At 44.1% G+C, this 18,894-nt stretch overlaps 1 protein-coding gene across 1 annotated transcript in view; it reads right to left on the bottom strand.

Annotated features, from left to right (window-relative positions):
* Nucleotides 1-18,894, bottom strand: part of MCMDC2 (minichromosome maintenance domain containing 2) — a 1,367,419-nt gene that overhangs the window by 139,366 nt on the left and 1,209,159 nt on the right. The window lies entirely within an intron of this gene.

The following is an 18,894-nucleotide window of genomic DNA, read 5'->3' as shown; positions in this document are numbered from 1 at the left end:
ACTTGCGCATTTTGTCAGACACAAAGTGTGTACCGTTATCAGTCACCAAAACCTGAGGTGCCCCTTCCAGCAAAAATACCCTTTCCAAAAATGAAATGGTATTATCAGAATTCGGGGTCTCAACAAATCTATAATACATCCATTTTGAAAAGTAATCAATGGCTAAAATTAGAAACCTCTTCCCCTCCGGCAGAACATTATAAGGGCCAGAGAAATCCAGACCTACTTTCTCCCAAGCACTCCCAGGAAACTGAGTAGGCAGTAGAGGGGCATCATGCGTTTTCCACTGCTTATCAGAAAGTAAACACTCTTGACAATTATTAACTAAAGCCCTTACCTGAGCATCAATGCCAGGCCACCAGTAATGTGACTTAATTCTCATACTAGTTTTCGTCACTCTTAAATGGCCAATGTGAGCAAATTTCACAATCACATTTCTCAAACTACTAGGAGGGACAAATCTATCAACCCTCAGCAATATACCATCTTTCACAGAAAGTTCCTCTGCAACCTGAGAGAAACACTTAAGGTCACCAGATAAATTTCTTTAATCAGGCCATGCCCCAGAAGAAAATTCTAAAGCTTGAGATAAAACTGTATCCTTCAAACAAGCATTTTTCCACTCAACTTCCGAAAAAACAGAGTTCCATTCCTCAATGGCATCCACCACAGACACACACTCCAAGTCCTCTTCAACCAAATCCTCCTCATCATCCTTGTCCATCAACATTCTGGAGAAACAATCTGCCCTGAAGTTCTTGCCACCAGCAATATGCCTTAACTCGAAATTAAATTCCTGAAGTTTGGAGACAAGCCTGGTCAACCTAGGGGACATACTATTTGGTCCAGTAACCTTGGAAAAAATAAAAGAAAGTGGTTTATGATCCGAAAGCATAATGAATGTTCTCCCCCAGATGTACATTTTGATCTTTTGAGCCGCCCACACACAGGCCAGTGCCTCCCTTTCAATCGTACTATAGTGTTTCTTAAACTCCTTCTATGACCTAGAAGCAAAAGCCACCGTTTGCTCTTTACCATCCACTTGTTGACTTAAAACCGCCCCCAAGCCTTTCATGCTCGCATCCACAGAGATAATACATGTGCAATCATCCCTAAACGCCTGAAGTGCCTGCGCCGAAACAATCAATTCCTTGACCTTAATAAAAGACTCATCCAACTCCTTAGTCCAGACAAATTTCTGACCTTTCTTGAGTAACAACCGCAGAGGTTCCACAGCTTGAGCATAATTAACAACAAATCTAGCATAATATTCGGCCAGACCTAAAAATGAACGGAGAGCATCCTTGTCCCCTGGTGGTTTTGCTTCTTTCAAGGTCCTAACCACAGAAAATGTTGGTCTAATACCGGATTCCGAAACTGTATGACCCAAATACTCCAACTCAGGCACTCCAAATTTACATTTGTCTTCCCTCACGGTCATCCTCTTGTCCCCAGAATTGAAAGAACCTTCCTCAGTAAAACATTGTGCGAAAATCAAAATGTCATCCAAATAAGCTTGCACCCCCTCCAGGTCTTTGAATAAGGAGTCCATTAGCCTTTGAAAGACGCTGGCGGCCGATGCCAACCCAAACGGAAGCCTCAAAAATTTAAAGGCACCGAATGGGGTGACAAAGGTAGTCAGTTCCTGAGACTCCCTAGCCAAAGGCACCTGATGATAGGCCGATTTCAAGTCCAACAGTGAGAACCATTTAGCCCCACCTAAATTCTCTAACAACTCTTGAATCTTAGGTAGTGGGTGACAGTCTACTTTTATATTTTTATTAAGACCTCTGAGATCCGCACATAGCCTAATCTCATTGTTCTTTTTTCGGGCAACGACAATGGGAGCGACCCATTGGGAGGATTCAGAAGGCTCAATAATTCCATCTTTGCATAAATCTTCTAACATTTTCTTTAGTTCTGCTCTGACACTCAGAGGAACTGGACGAACCTTATGAGAAACTGGAGTTGCCCCAGGAATTAGTCTAATTTTGTGTTCAGCGCCCTTGACTAAACCAATCTTATCCCTGAAATTTTTTTTAAATTCATTAAGCAGATCAGAGCGCTCTATCTTTGCCCCCTCCACAAAACAAATAGGGAATTCTCGAACTTTAATGGGATTTTTATCACCAGTGACTAAATACAAACCCATCTTGGCCAAGTCCTTCCATCCCACAATATCTTTCCCTTTAATAGCGACATAGATCTTCGTAACAATAGATCTTCCAAGAACCTGCAGATTTCCCAAGAAAAATCCCAACATATCTATATCTTTCCCTCCGAAAGCTTTCGGATTTACATCTGATTGAGTCAAATTCACATTTCTCCCCCACTTTTCATAGAAGGTAGTATCACGTAGAATAGTGATAGGCGAACCCGAGTCAGCCATAACATGAACCTTAATATCATCAATAGAAGCATCACATAAGGGGCTCCTGATAAAAGTTAGATTGTCATCTGATTCCACCATCAGTAACAGATTGTCAAAATACTCAGAACAATCTTCCACATCCACACAGTTAACTTTAAGAGGCTTCTTTTGAAACCTACATACTTTCTGAAAATGGCCAATTTTCTTACAACCTGTGCAGCGTTTATTAACAGCCGGGCACCGTTTAAAATTCCCCATGTGAAGCTTAGATCCACATCTGAAACAGAAACCCTGCTTAGATTGATTTTGACTTGGTTTGCTGACCCATTTTTCTTTCCCTCCAACAGCATATAGACCCTCCTCCTCCAATTCATCTGAAACCAAATTCACTTTAGGAGAGGAATCAACCATCATTGCTTTTGTAGAAATGATAGATCTTTCAATGCTAAGACTAAGATCTATAACCTCAGATAAAGAGGGATTTTTACAGCTAAGAATCCTTTCTTTAACCTTAGGAGAAGCACAATTAAAAACAAATTGGTCTCGAATATAGTTGTCGAGCAGAGGACCAAAATCACAGGTGATAACTAAGACCCTCAAAGCAGAAATATATTCATCAATTTTCTCATCTTCTTTTTGCTTTCTCTTATGAAATTTGTGCCTCTCCAACATAATGTTGGGCGATTCCTCAAATTGTTTCTTAAGTCTCGCAATAGCTTCCACATACACATTCCACTGTCTATCGCCTGACTGGCCAGAAGGAGGAGGAATAGGTACAAGACTATTAAAGATGCGTTGGGCAGCCAAACCTAAACTGCCAAATAATAATGCAAATTTGCGAGGGGGAGCATAATCGGAAGCATCAATGGCTACAATATGGTTCTCAAACAAACCAAACCATTCTGACCATAATAATATGGGCTTACCAGGTTTATCTAAAAAAGGAGGGGGTTGAGTGACCTCTTTTGCAGAAGACATTTCTTAAAGAAATAGCAAGAAAATCAGATTTGTCACTAAACGCTTTGACACTTGTAAAATGCCACCACAATTATGAAAAAAATAAATAAATAAATAAACACAGAATAAATACAATTCCAGAGAAAAGCTGTGCGAATCACCGGTGTTGTTATCGCATGAAGGGCTGGAAGTTCCGAAGTATTCTGTAGATTCACACGAACAAATGAAGATTTCCGTGGCCTGTGTTAATAAAACAATGTTCAAATAATCCGGAGCGTTATGATGCTTTAGTAAGCATAAATGAAGCCTTGCAGAAGTTCTGTAGATCCGACGAATAACTGATGAAACGCGAAGAAAACAAAACACAAAGGACTCCTAGCGCTCAAGATGCTTCCGAGTTTTACAAAGATGGCCGCCGTGAAACGTGAAACGTCCGACGTCACACGCAGCTACTCCCACAATGCATCGCAAGACGTCACAGTCCCACAGAGAACACTAGTAATGTCAAGAAGAAAGTTCCAAGGAATGGTTCTGGGGATGCTTAATTAAAAAATGCAGGTGCGTGCCAGTTTCCGTTAAAGACACGAAAACATAGTGTAGTGCGCCGACTTGAAGTAGAATAAAATAAGGCACTCAACACTACAAAAGTCACAGAAAGTCTTCCGCACTACACCGCATGGACTTGCAAGGGTTTGAAATAATATACATCCAAAACGCAAAGCCAGAGCAAGTCTTTCTTATGTCAAACCCAGATAAATAGTTCAGACTAGATCCTTAATTTTAACTTTTCAAGTATCCATTCCAAGTAAAACGAACTTGTCACAGTACTTACAGAAATTTGAACAAAAGAAAGAAGTAAAAGTCTTTTCCGTTACGTGGCAGGGTTAAAATCCCATCTGATGGGTGGGTCGGTGGTTGGTACAAATCCCGATCGTCGCCAATTTGTAGAGATCCAAATGGTCAAAAAGAATCCAGAAGAGACGAAGTTAGGTTAAACTGGTAAGTTTAATCCATCGGTAACAACCACAGAAGGAGCGCCTCACCAGTCCGAAGTCCGATCAGCAACTGACATAGTCTATCGAACTCCAGACTGCTGAAGGCTCCCAACAATCAAAGGAATACATTCTCATCAATACATTCTTATCATGACATCAGTAAATAAGGATTGCCATTCTCTCCAATACATTCTTATAATGACATCAGTACATCAGTAAACAAGAATGCAATACACTACCATCGACCTTGTCAAATGCAGTTGACAGATCTAACAGTTTGAGCACAGCCAAACCTCCCTGGTGCATAATGGTTCTTATGTCTTCTGAGGCTTTGATTAGAGCTGGTCTGTGACATGTGCTTTTCGAAACCCAAATTGGGTATTGTCTAACAGATCTTCTATGTATTTAGAAAGTTGTTGGTTCATCACCTTTTCAACCACTTTGGCCGGAAAAGGTAGGCTAGCTATAGGTCTATAGTTCTTGGTATCCTCCGGATCCAAATAAAGTTTTTTAATAAATGTTTTAAAATTGACTTTTTCCATGTGGTAGGCTAAATCCCGGATGTAAACATGGAGTTACAGATTTTTGCTAATACCGGGGCTATTACGTCCGTAATGGGGGCAAGGACCTTAGATGGACATCTGTCAATAGCTGATCGCGTTTTAATGGTAGTCATTACCTCAGCAATTTGATCCCCAGAGACCAATTCAAACTGCCAGAGGAGGTAATCTGAGGGGTTAGTAAATGTGGGCTGTATGTTGTAATTTGAGTGTGCTGAAAAATCCGAGTAGATCGTATTTACTTTCTCATAGAAATAATCCGCTAGTGAATTGCATAGAGGTTGTGATGGTATGGGTGCTTCCACTGATGATTGACCCACTAATTTATTGGCTACTTGATAAAGTTGTTTATTTGAGTTTTTGGCTGGTTCGATTTGAGCTGTATAATATTTGCTTTTTTCGTGCATGATCATAGTTTTATATTTAGCGAGTTCTTCATTGTAGCGAAGTTTGTCTTCGCCATCATAGAGTTTGCGCCAGTATCTTTCTCGATTTCTGCATATTTGCTTTTGTTTCCGGAGGGAGTCAGTGAACCAGGGTGCTGATGGGGAGGTCCTATTTTTCGAAATCGTTTTGTTCGGCACCAGCAAGTTAATCGCATTGTGAAGCCAGTTTGCGTATCTGGTAGCGGCTATGTTTGGGTCAGATGGAACCTCAGGAAGAGTAGAAAACAGAAGAGTTTTAAACTGTTCATTATTTATGTTTTTCCATGCTTTGAACACCTCTGGGCCAGTTACCGGCACATTGATTAGCGGATTGTTATCAGGTAATATGTTGAATATTATGGCATGGTGATCGGTCTATTCTAATGGCAGGATGTCTGTTACTAGAATGTTTTTTGAGTTAGAGAAGATGCCATCCAGGGTATGGCCTTCCTCGTGAGTGGGCTTTGTAACTAGCTGTGCTAAGCTCATGGAGTACAGATCTACTAGTAGCACGTTGGTGTCATTGTTGTGTGTGTTTTCCAGGTGGAAATTGAAGTCCCCTAAGATGGTGAAGGAGTCTTCAGCCACTAAGGATTCCACCAATTTGTTGAAAGTAGCTATGAATTCTGTCCTAGTCCCTGGAGGTCGGTAGAGTAAGATACCTTTGAAACTTTGTGAGGGGGTTAATGAGATAGAGAAGTAAATTGCTTCGCACATCGAGGAGGGCACATGGACTATTCTAGTAGAAAGATTACTACGCGAGATTATGGCCAGTCCACCTCCTTTTTTATTTACCCTATCCTGTTTCAGGGTAGCATAGCCTTCAGGAGTGGCTACCGCCAAATCTGGCTCAGAAGCTTGGTCGGTCCACGTTTCTGTAATAATCAATAGATCGATGTTGCGGTCAGTAATCAAGTCTGCTATTTCTTGCTTATGTTTGCTCAAAGAGCGATCGTTGATAAGTACAGCTTCTATGGGCGGTCCCTGGTTGTTGTCCCTAGAACGGATGTTGGTAGTGTTACGATTGGATGTTATGGATAGATTAAAATCACAGTTGGGGCATAAAGATTTCCGCTTTTTCGCCAAGTAATTGCTTACAAGTAAGGTACAGGTGTTATTGAGTGGTGGCCTTGCCTAAGTAGACTTTCTTTACTTTTGCGTGTTGACAACCAGAGGGTATGGCCCTGGGCCCGGTCCATGCGCGGATGGGCGCAGACGGGCTTGCCTTTGGTGCGCCCGCTGCGCGCGTCCGCTGCGCATGCGCGTACTGTCCGCGTTAAATGCCCTCCGTGGCGCCAAAGACTGGAGTGCAGGTCCCAGCATGGGCGAAGGAGGAAGTATGAATCCCAACAGCCCTCCGATCAAGCGGCACAAGCCGTGTTGGACCGGGTCTTAGGGAAAGAAGAGCGCATTAGGTAAGCGAGTATGTCAGCAAAAGGAAAATATTAAAAGCACAATCACAGTCATTTTAAAAAGTACAATACCCTTTGCGTTTTCAAGCAGCTAGCAGCATCTAATGAATACAGAGAGTGCTTCGTCCGCTGCGCGTGCGCGTTCTGTCTGCGTTAAATGATCTCTGTGGCGCCAAAGACTGGAGCGCTGACCCCAGCATGGGCGAAGGAGGAAGTATGAATCCAAACAGCCCTCCGATCAAGTGGCACAAGCCGTGTCGGACCGGGGCTTGGGAAAAAAAGAGGGCGGCAGGTAAATGGTATGCCACTTTAACATTGCCAATTGTTTTTTTTACTCTTTCAGAGGTTGCCAGAGGTGATAGGCACTTTTGTTCTTCTTGACTCTGAGGCTTGAGGGTGCAATGATTGTTGTTTGTGATGATCTACTCTTATCCTAATCATTCTATGCTCAGCTTTGCTAAATTGTACATGTCATGTTAGGATGCAATACCCCAACAGAGGTGAATTCTATCCACAGGAATACTTGCGGGGTGGCCAGGGTCCGTCATATCTGTGGGATCTTTCTTGATGTGTGAACAGCAGAGTTGATGTGTAGTCATCTTGTGTAGGCCTGTCTTCATAGTCACATGGGTACATTTGAATGTGGGAACTTGAGTAGTCATACAGTGTGAATGGCTGTCATTGTCAGTAGGGTTTATATGTGGGGGCCCCTGCAATGCACACATGTATGATCCTGATAATGAGTGCCTGTTTATTTAAATTGTCAGCCATGTGCTTCAGATTTTGTGCCCATCTCGGAGTTGTGGGTTGAGCACTGTGTAGTGTGTCTGTGTGTTTTTGCACTAATAATAATAAAATAATAATAATAGGGGTTTTTGTAAAGCGCTTGGTGACGCACAGCGGCGTGTCCCCGCGCTGTGGAGCGAGTGCTTGCAGGGAAACTGCAGGGGGGCAGAACCTGTTACCGGGTGAATAGTATTGTTTTTAACTTGGCTCTAAAGATTGGTTCGGATGGCTCAAGACGCACCGCCGCAGGAAGTTTATTCCAGCTTAACGCAGCCAGATGCCTGAAAGATCTTCCGCCCATCCTTGCTTTAGACACCTTGGGCATGGACAGACGCCCCGAGCCGGAAGATCTAAGGGAACGGGAAGGCTCGTATTGTGTCAGCAGTCCCTGCAATGGAAGGGGTGCCCTACCATTGACGATTCGATGGCAAGTGCAGAGTGCTTTAAATTCCACCCTGCTTCTTACCGGGAGCCAGTGCAGGGTCTGAAGAGCCGCTTTAGAGGCAGCCCTTCTGGGTAGTCTGAGCACCAATCGGGCAGCAGCGTTCTGCAAGACCTGCAGGTGGCTCAGATTCTTCTCTAAGGTCCCTAAATAGAGAAGGTTGCCATAGTCCATCTTAGATGTGACTAGTGCATGCACTAGCGTTTGGCGTGCTTTGATGGGTAGGAATTTCAGCACCTTCCTAAGGCTTTTGAGAGTCCCGAAGCAGGATCCAACCACCCGATTGATCTGGGGGCCAAAGGTCAAGTTGGAATCAAACCAGATGCCCAAATTCCTCGCCTCCTGGCAGGGGGTAGGTGTTGGTCCCAGGCATGGCGGCCACCATGCCGACGTCCACGCCGCCTGGCCACCCCCTACGACCAGCACCTCAGTCTTGCCTCCGTTGAGCTTGAGGCAGTTGGCGGACATCCAGACTGCAAGATCTTGCATGCACGATCTGAAGATGTCCGCCGCGAGACTGGGCGCACGTGACAGGGAGATGACCAGCTGTGTGTCGTCGGCATAAGACACCATGCGCAGGCCGTGACTCTCCACTATAGTGGCTATCGGAGCAACGTAGAGATTGAAGAGAGTTGGACTCAGGGATGAGCCCTGCGGCACCCCCTGGTCCAAAGCTACACGCTCCGAATAGAAGTCACCCTGCCTGACTTGAAAGCCTCGGCCAGATAGGAATGATTGGATCCATTTCAGCGCTGCGCTTCTCACCCCTCCTTTACTCAGACACTGTAGCAAGATGGAGTGTGCCACAGTGTCGAACGCAGCGCTGAGATCCAAAAGTATCAAGGTCATAGTTTGACCCTCGTCTGCACCCTCCCTGATGGTTTCAGTTGCCATAAGGAGAGCTGACTCCGTGGAGTGACGTGGCCGAAACCCAAATTGGGTGGGATGAAGAAGATTGGTCTTCTCCACAAAGTGCATTAACTGCATATTGGCCAACTTTTCCGCCACTTTGGAAAAATAAGGTAGCAGGGAAATGGGACGCAGATTGTCCAGCTTCTCAGGGCTTATGTTGGGCTTCTTGCGGAGTGGGAGCACCACAGCCTGTTTCCAGTCCTCTGGCACAGAGCTGGACCGGAAGGAGACATCCAGCAGATGCCTGATGTAGGGTTCGAGTCTCATCAGGCTGTCCCCCAACCGCTTAGGAGAGGCTGGGTCCCGAGGGGAACCTGACTTCACTGATCTGCATATTTTAATTAGATCTTCTGATGAGGGGGTAATAAAGTTGAGAAGCAGGTTTTGTCCAGCTTCCTCTCCTGCTGGTACTGCTGATACTTCCGCGACTGAGGGTGGGACAGGGAAGGCAGAGTAGATCTTGGACACTTTATCCCCAAAATAGTTAGCAATACGATTGCAGGTGGCTACCGAGTACTCTTCCCCTCCTGTCGAGGCTTTAGGGATGGACAGGGATTTGTATACGCTGAACAGTTCCTTAGCTGAGTTCTCTGCACCCAGGATTTTGTCAGCATAATATGCGGCTTTCTCTATCCGGATCTTATTGTGATAAACCTGTCTATTGACGAGATATCTCTCTTTCAACTGGTTATCGTAGGCCACTCTCCACTGTCTTTCTGCACGTTTACAGCCCCTCTTGGCACAGCGCAACGCCTCGTTGAACCAAGGTGCAGTTCTTTGTCTACAGGCCCCCTCCTTTGACCGGCCTAATGGGGCCGTGCAATTCAGGGCAGCCGTGATACGGTCATTGAGCAGTTTGTTTGCCGTATCCGCATTGTCACCTCCCGGGGGCCCCTCTGCGGTGAGAGCCTTATTAAACTCTGGCAGGGAGAACCTAGCCCATTTACGCCTGGGGTAGTTGAGGGGGTGGGGTCCATGGCTTTATGTTTAGGAAGGAAGATTGAAATGGTACAAGGAAATGATCGGTCCAGGGCAGGGGCACCGGGGAAGCAACCAAGACTTCCTCCCAGTTGGCGAATATTGGATCTAACAAGTGTCCATGTTGGTGTGTTGGAAGCTGCCCCTTTAGCTCTAACTGTAGGGTCTGAAGTTCTAGACGGAACTCCATTGCTCCTTTGTCGGGCAAATCTTCTAGGTGCGTGTTTAAGTCTCCGAGTAACAGACTGGGGGACACCTACTTGTTGTTGCTGCCAGTTGTGAGTATGCAGAGTATGTGACAATCTTTGAATGTATTTATTCACTGTACAATTAATTAAAATCATTACAGTAAAAGCAAGTGACAAATAGAAAAATAGAAAGACTAAAAATAGTAAAACTTCAGATTGTGTTTGGTAAATGTGCCGCCTCCCCAGGGCGCCCGCTCGATCGGCCGCCACCTGGGTTTGCAATCGTAGTCATGACCTTGCGCAAGTTTGTGGAGCATGTGGCTGCAAAGTCTGTGTTGTGTTTTGTTGATCAGCCATGTGTCTTGTTTATGTTTGTGCTCACTGTGCAGACCTGCTTAGCCACACTGACATTATTTGTGAGTGTTCTCATGTATTGCTGTCACTTGACCCATTTTTGGCACCAGTATGGTATGTGGTATGGGGAGTCATAACATCCCCTATAGGTGCCTCTGATGCCTACACATTGTGAGTTACTCCTATATGTGTTTGTGGACTGTACACTACTCACATGTCCACTACTGATGTACACACCACTTAAATCTCTTGTCTTCCACTCCATGCCTAGCCAGTGTGTGAGACTCCCCACCACTTCATAGTGTGACACTATGCTGTGTGAGGATGATCTGTGTACAGGATCAATGTGCCACTCAGGACAGTTTCACAATTAGTTTCATGGTATTTTCTTCTACTAGTTTGCAGTCATGGTTGCTCATGTGCAGTGCATATGTTTGAGGATCACAGTCCTCTCGTCATGTTTTTTGAATCTGGGTTTCCCTGAGTTGTGCATCTCTGGGTGAAGGCTAAGCTGTATGTGTTTTTGCTGAGGTACTGCACCCTTCCTGAGCGTGAAGCTATCTGTGTGCTGTGATGATCTGTGTTGTGGGATTTCATGGTGGGACACTCAGATGTGTGTGCTACTGGTTTTGCAGTTGTGTACACACTGCTTGGTGTGCATGCAGTGCTGTCAGTGTATTTATCTTGTACTTGCTTGGTGTTCATCCCCCTGATGTCCAGCTGAGTTTGCTATGTGATGGACTGGTATGTGCCTCTGTTGTGTTGTTCTATTGGATGTATGCAGTGTTTGGCCTGTGTTGGCTCTTTTTGCTGACAGGTGCAAAGTGTGTGTGACGTTCTATTTGCATGACATTGTGTGTGAGTAGTTTGTGCATTTTGATACATTCAGATGTGTGTTGCATGTGTAGTGTGCATTTCTTGTGTGTATGTCACATGCAGCAAGGTGGATTCATGTTCATGAACTTGTTTTGAGTGCACACTAGTGGTTTGCCCTCCTATTTTTGGCCTGTCACTTGTCAGGATTGTGCATGTGCATGCTTGTGGTACACTATGACACCATGTTCACTTGATGACTGGTGTGGTGTGTATGTGTGTGTTAGCTGATTTGTCCCCTTGATCCCACTTGTTGTTCGTGATTGTTTTTTGTTGATGCAATTCTTATCTGTGTTGGGGTATGGTGTCTGTGCATTTGTCCAGAGTGACAATGTTGTGTATTCCTGTTCTGTCTAGTGTCACATTGCCTTTCCACTGTTTGGCTGCACATGTCTGGGCTTGTTGGACTTCTGTGGATGTTGTTTGTGAGATTTGTGTTTGGATATTGGTTTTGTGTCAGCATTGGTTCAGGCATCCCTGAGTGTGAGTCTGATATCTGTGGACGCACCACAGGGTGTGTGATTGGTTGACAGTGAACTCACAGGACATCATTTGCACCATTATGTGTGTTTCTCACAGGTGTTGAGTGTTGCAGGTGTGATGTGGGTAGAGGAGGGGTATGTGTGAAGGCCCTACTTGTGTTTGACAGTCAAGGAGTGTAACAATGAGCCATGTGTGTTGTGCTGATGGCATACACGTCTAATAAGTTGACATAGATGTGTGACTGGCCACTGTATGACTTCTGACACTTCCTATCACTCCTGTGCCTATTCATGGCTTGCATTGATGTATATTAAAACAACAGAAGAGTACCTTAGTAATACAGAAACAAAGAGGAGGTGAACTCTCAATAACAACCACCAAATGTTTAGAAGAGGAAAAGAAAAATCAAGTGGGTTAGGAAATTTCAGTGAGTGAAAAGAAGAACCCTCAGGCACCAACTAAAGTCGGTTACCAGTTGTCTTCTTTGGGTCCTCTTGGTAAGTACGTGAAAATCTACGTAGCAAAGGGAAAGTGCGTGTTAAAAAGAGTGTGGACTACTCCCCAAGCCAGAAATTTAATGTGGGGTTAGTTCTAACTCTATTAAAAACAGTAGTGCAAAAATGGACATGTGAGTGGTTAAGTTAATTTGAACCAAATGCCCTAATTAAAGGTCGACATGTTTCTGCTTTCAAAGGCCAATAGTCAGCTTAGCATTCTTCAGGACCATACATACCCTCGCCTCATGGGAAGCGCTCACTAAGGCACCAAAACCATAGGAGGCGGGAAAGAAGTGGAATAAAAACGTTACAAACTTGATTGTAATTTGATGCACCGAAACTTCCACGTGCAACCCCTCCAAATACGTAGGGGCTGTTAAATTTGTCAGTCTCGGGTAAAACACCCCCTGGGCTCGTGGCAGGGGAAACCTTCACGCCCAGATGAATTCAGTCCAAGCGACTCCCCGCCAAAGAACCTATTCGGATCACTTCCACGGCCCGTATACAATATACAATGAAGACAACTGGTAACCGACTTTAGTTGGTGCCTGAGGGTTCTTCTTTTCACTCACCAAAATTTCCTAACCCACTTGATTTTTCTTTTCCTCTTCTAAACATTTGGTGGTGGTTATTGAGAGTTCACTTCCTCTTTGTTTCTGTATTACTAAGGTACTCTTCTGTTGTTTTGATATATTATTTACAAGGGTTATAAGGGTTGCCTATTTACCCTTTCTCTCTTGTTGTTTACCTTTTGCATTGATGTATCCCTGAGTTGTTGCACATTCTCACTGTGGTTTAATTTCACTCACTGTGCTACCCATGTCTGATAGGCTGCCGACCTATTGTATAAGTATGTGGCAGAGAGTCAGTGTGGGGTCTTTCTGAGGGACTTGACAAGCAGTGTGAACAGTTCAGTGGTTGCTCATATGCAGTGTGAGTCTATCTTTTAATTATACTCAGTTTGAATCACATGAGTGGAAGGTAGGTGCAAGGAGGAGGGTTGTCCAGCCCCTGACCTTCTGTGGGGTGTTCCTCTTCACCCTCACCTTCAATCTACCTTGTCCTTTGATGTGTGAGGTACGAGGTCTGGCTAACCCTGGCTGATAAATTGTGCAGGGGGGCATAGGAGGGGCACACAGCATGTGCCCAAACGAGTGTGGGAAGCGTACTGTGGAAAGGGTGAAGGTGGAGCCCTGTGAATCTTGTCGGACTGCCCATGCCTGGCTACTACATTGTGCACAGGTTTCCCAGCGCCTTCACTGCTGCGGACACTTTCCTGGGACATTCCAGTGATTTCGCAGTTGATGGGTGAACCGGATGCGGAGGTGTGGATTTCTATCAGGAAAGACATGTCTGCGTATACTGGGAGATATGTTCCTGTCCCCAACACAGTGTCTGATGTGGACAGGAACCGTATGTCAGAACAGGAGTTGTTTGTTGTGGTTGTATGCGGAGTGGTGTTTTTGTGTACCTGCGGTGTTGTCTGCGACAATTTTACATCTGCTGGTAGTGGATGATGTACAGCAGCAGAAGGGCTTGAAGAGCTGGATCCATAGTGGTCAGGACCGCAGGGAGGTGACAGGGGTTCGAGTAACGCTCTCCGCAGTAGTGCTTTCACTGTCTCTGGGTGGTTGGATTTTCTGTTGCGGTGTGTTGTGCTGTTTGGGACATTGTGATTTGTACGGTGGACCGGACGTCGTTCCGCATGGCGGTGTTTCTCTATTGGCTCCCTCTGCCACCGATGCGGAAGGAAATTTCTGGCAGTTCACGTAACTTCGCAGCCGACGGAAAATGAGCTATGTTTGCCCATTGTAATATGGCAGAGGCGAGGACCGCCGAAGGAGTACGGAAAAGGACACTTTCCGCCACCGCCAGCACTGCGGATGTGCCTCCGTTTGCCATCGTAATGAGCCCCTAAGTCCTGTCTGGGAGGTGATCACATCTCCCTGTGAAAGGAAACCTATTGTTCGGCCTTTTCCTGCTGGAGCTAAGCTCAGCAGCAGGAGGGCAGAATCGTGTCTGCAGTCGGTAGCAGCACTCGCTTGCTGGCAGGCCCTGGAAGGCTGGTACCGGGAGCTCTTGGGGCTTCCCGGAGGAGCCCCCTGGTGCATGGAATCATTTCTCCAACATCGTAACAGTGTTGGAGGTATGATTCAAACATGTTTAGTACCAAACATGCCCAGGTTCGGCACAGCCAGTATATAGTTAGCCATCGTGATGTGAAGAGTGGCCACAATATGTATTAAAATGGATCACTGCACTTACAAAACCTGGAGAATGGACTCTGGGGTTTCTAGTGGGTGTCCTGCTCATGCCGAGCACCCTCACGCTTATAACTTAGCACCCTGTCTTCAGGATTGAAAGGCCTACCTTAGGGGTGACTTATAGGTTTTAAGTGCAGTGACCTCAGATATAAGAACACGTATATCTGTTGTAAGTGGTGCTAACACCAACTTACACAGGCTGTAATGGCAGGCATGTAGTCACAGTTTGAGTGGTCTCTCATGGGTGGCACAATACATGCTGCAGCTAATGGGGGACCCCAGGTGTACCTATGCCCTGGGTACCTTAGTACCATATACTAGGGACTTAGAAGGGTACACCAGTAGCCAATTGGGAAGATACCAAAGTTCTTACCCCATCCAATTTAGGGAGAAAGCACAGTGACTGGGGTCCTGATTAGCAGGATCCCAGTCAGACTAGTCATAAAACAGAGTAACACCAGAAAAAAGTGGGCGTAACCATGGAAGCAGATCCTACTTTCCTACAGTGTGTATTTTTCAATCCATTTAGCTTGTTATGCCCAGTCACCCTTGTGACGCCATATAAAGAAATGGCAATCCTATGCTATATAATGGACACTACCCACTTATTTTGTAACCTGTCCGTCTCATGACCAACGAGGAGCATACTTCTGTTCCATAATACAGACAATGTAAACACACAGGGATATTTTGTTTGCCAACTCACAGCAGCAATAGAAGGAATAACATAATTTACAATACAGTTTAGAGCGTTATTAATACAAGCACTGTTCAATCATAGTGCAGGGCAACATCCTCGCCCCATGCGTATACAGGGCATCACTGAGCTACATATCGATTCATACTCATTCCCTCTCTTCCGGGTGTAAAAGCAGATAAGTGCAGAGTGGTTGCCAAATGTCTTTGGGCCTAGAGATATGTGGTTGCAAGGAAGCGTAAATGTCACTAGTGGTGTCGCACTGTATTAAATCCCTCATTAGGGCCTTAACAGTTGGGGACGCGGGATACTCCAGTGTTTAGAGACTTGCCGTTTAGCAAGAAGTAAGGCAATAGCTGAACAGTGACGAACACCAGGATTTAGCGGCTGCACATATCCCAGTAAAGCCATTAATCAGGAGGGTGAAAGTTCTGAGTCAATCATCGGAGCAAGGTAGCTAAAAACTTCCCCCCAATACCTTAATATTGGTGTGCAATTCCACGCCAGGTGGGAGAAGTCTGTAGACTCCATTGCACATCTAGGGTAGCTGTGGGATTTATGGGGTCCATCTCCGCTAATGTTTTATATGTAATGTACGCTCTTTGTATGTATTTGAAGTGCAAAATCTTATGGCGATGATTGCTCGAGATGAACCGAGTTTGTTTACAGCAGTAGGTCCAGATTTTGTCGGGCAAGGGGTGTCCCAGGTCATTTTCCCAAGCCGCACACATCCCGTGCCCACCTGTGGTCGAAGTGTAAGAGCCAAATGGTAGAGTCTGGAGACCAGATGGGCACTCGAAGTAAATGTAATAACAAGTGAAAGTGGTGGTGGGGAGGGGGTGAATCTGCCATCTCTGCAATATTAGGGTTACAAGGTTATGGTTAGTGCTAAAAATGTAAATTCTTTTTAGAGGGTTTGCATTATCATGTAGGAGAAAAGATTAATTTGAGAAAGGTATAGTTAGCTGAGGAGGAATGTTAAGGTCTTCGAAGCTGCGGAGTGTTACAGCCCTCTAAGGTTGGGGACGAAGAGCATGCTGCCTGCAACAAGCACTGGTATGTTTTGAGCTACTTCCCTTAAAACGGTTCCACAGGATTCATTGGTGGTGTATGCCAGAAGTTAATTTGTTGTACATTTTCACGTACTTCATTTTCCATTGCAGAGGCAGAATGGTTATGCTCTGTTGTCCTAACAACGGTATCTGCCAGAGTAACCGGTCTGCCTGCGCAATGGGAAGAGAAATATTGCACACACCTCCAATGACTCCTAAGTTCTGCAGATCTGTCTTTGCAATAGAGGTAGCCACCATATTTTAAAAGATTTTTGCAGTTCTCAATTTATTTTACATATGTAGCTTGTCTGCTGGGTGCCATTCTTGTATAATCTGTTGACAAAATAAGAAATATTAGGATGTAGTGTGTTTGATTTCGACTATTTTGTTTATGCAATGGTGTTTTAATGTTTTAGAAATGTATTGGCTTAAAAAAATTAAAAATACAGCTCTTTTATAATCCTGTTGTTGTTATAGTCTGGGTATAGTTATCTTAGTAGAAATATTTACCTGATGTTAATATTTTTTAGCTTTAGTAGTTAAAGCTTAAGATGGCTCTTGGTTGTACAACAGTTGTTTGCTGCTGGTTCGTTTCTTGTCTTTTGGTTTAATGTTTTGAGAAAAAAAAGGTTTGGTGTGTCTTCAGAATTCTGGTAAATTTGTGGGTATTTGTTTTCTTGCACATACTAAATTAGGAAATTATTACATAGGTTCCCATGTCTCTTAAATGCATTGGCCCATAACTAATGACATGGTGTAGTTGGATTATTGAATTGGACTTTAATACACTGAACATCACCTTCTAAAATGTAAGTAACTGGTGAGGTAGGATTAATAAACTGGCACCCATGTCACTGATCACCACTGGCCCTGATGTCAGTACCCAGTGGGGTTGGAATATTAAATTGGACCCTGTGTCAGTAAAGGTATATTTTTTACAAGAACTTACTGTGTACAGTTGTAGGTGGTTGATTGATTTCTGCAAGTTCCTTGAATTGAGCAATGTAAAATTTCTGTTGGACCGATTTCTGGAATAGATAAAGAAATTGTACCTTAAGTCATTGTCAAGCATCTGCCCTGAGGTAAATACCCAGTGGAGTTGGAATATTAAATTGGATTCCAAGACACTGCCCAGCACCCCCCCTCAGGTAAGTACCCGGTGGAGTTGGAATATTAAATTGAAGCCCAAGTTACTGTCCAGCCCATGCCCTGATGTAAGTACCTGGTGGAGTGGGAATAGTCAATTGGACCCCAAGTCACTGTACAGCCCCTGCCCTGAGGTAAGTATCTGGTGGAGTTGGAATAGTAAATTGGACTCCAAGTCACTGTCAAGCACCTGCCCTGAGGTATCAGGTGGAGTTGGAATAGTAAATTTGACCCCAAGTCACTCTCCAGCATCTGCCCTGAGGTAAGTTCCTGGTGGAGTTGGAATATTAAATTGGAGCCCCAGTCAAACCTAGCACCTGCTCTGAGGTAAGTACCCGTTGGAGATGGAATAATTAATTGGAGCCAAGTCACTGTCCAGCACCTGCCCTGATGTAAGTACCTTGAGGAGTTGGAATAATAAATTGGTCCCCAAGTCAATATCCAGCACCTGCCCTGAGATAAGTATACAATGGAGTTGGAATAATAATTTGGACCCTGTGTCAGTAATAGTTGTTTTTTACAAGAATGTACTGTGCACAGTTGTAAGTTGTTGATTGATTTCTGTAGGGTCGAATATTAAATTAGACCCCAAGTCGCTGTCCAGCATCTGCCCTGAAGTAAGTACCTGGTGGAGTTGGAATATAAAATTGGACCCCAAGTCACTGTCCAGCACCTGTCCTTAGGTAAGTACCCGGTGAGGTTGGAATAGTAAATTGGACCCTAAGTCACAGTCCAGCACCTGCTCTGAGGTGAGTACTCGGAGGAGTTGGAATATTAATTTGCAACCTGTGTTATTACTAGTAGATTTTTTGGGAGAACTTACAATGTGCTGTTGTTGGTTGCTGATGGATTTCTGTAGACTCCTTGAATTGACGAATGAAAATCTTGTCTTGGATTGATTTCAGAAATATAAAAAAAATTGTATATATATGTTTTTAAGAGGATTTTTTTTAATGGTTTTTAAATAACTTTCAGGTGGATTATTTTTGGCGGGCACAGGGAGCAGTTTGCGACCAGTTAACATTAGTTTTTGCACTATTTTCATTTTTTTAATCTTTGACTCAGCATGTGCCAGGAGGTTAGTTCATATTGATGCTGCTATATGGTATTCAATATACAAGTTAATTTATTGTGATGTTTGTTCAATAGCTTTTTTGGGGGGTAGGGGTTGTACTTTATTTTAAACTTTTGAAGAGATTTTTTTTAATTACATATGAACAATTTACTTACATTTTAGTTATTGATTAATTCTTAAGGCATAGTTAGGATATGCTGTCTGAATTGTCTTTTCAAAGTCTGTAAATTAAATTAAAAATAATTCAGTGCAGTATCCACAGTTGAACTGATGACAAAATGGTGGATGGACTATTTTATATATGTTTTAGTAGAGTTGTTGTGTTTTCAATACAAAATATGTTTCGGGAAAGGTTTTTTTTAATAGTGTAATTTAGGTGAGAACGTGTTTTTAAAAAAAGATTTATCAAATGCACTTTCAACTACTG

The sequence above is a fragment of the Lissotriton vulgaris genome, chromosome 4_1 (assembly GCF_964263255.1).
Source record: "Lissotriton vulgaris chromosome 4_1, aLisVul1.2, whole genome shotgun sequence".
In the NCBI taxonomy this organism is placed as follows: Eukaryota; Metazoa; Chordata; class Amphibia; order Caudata; family Salamandridae; genus Lissotriton; species Lissotriton vulgaris.
Note: the sequence above shows the minus strand (reverse complement) of the source record. Positions and strands in the feature narration are given on the sequence as shown.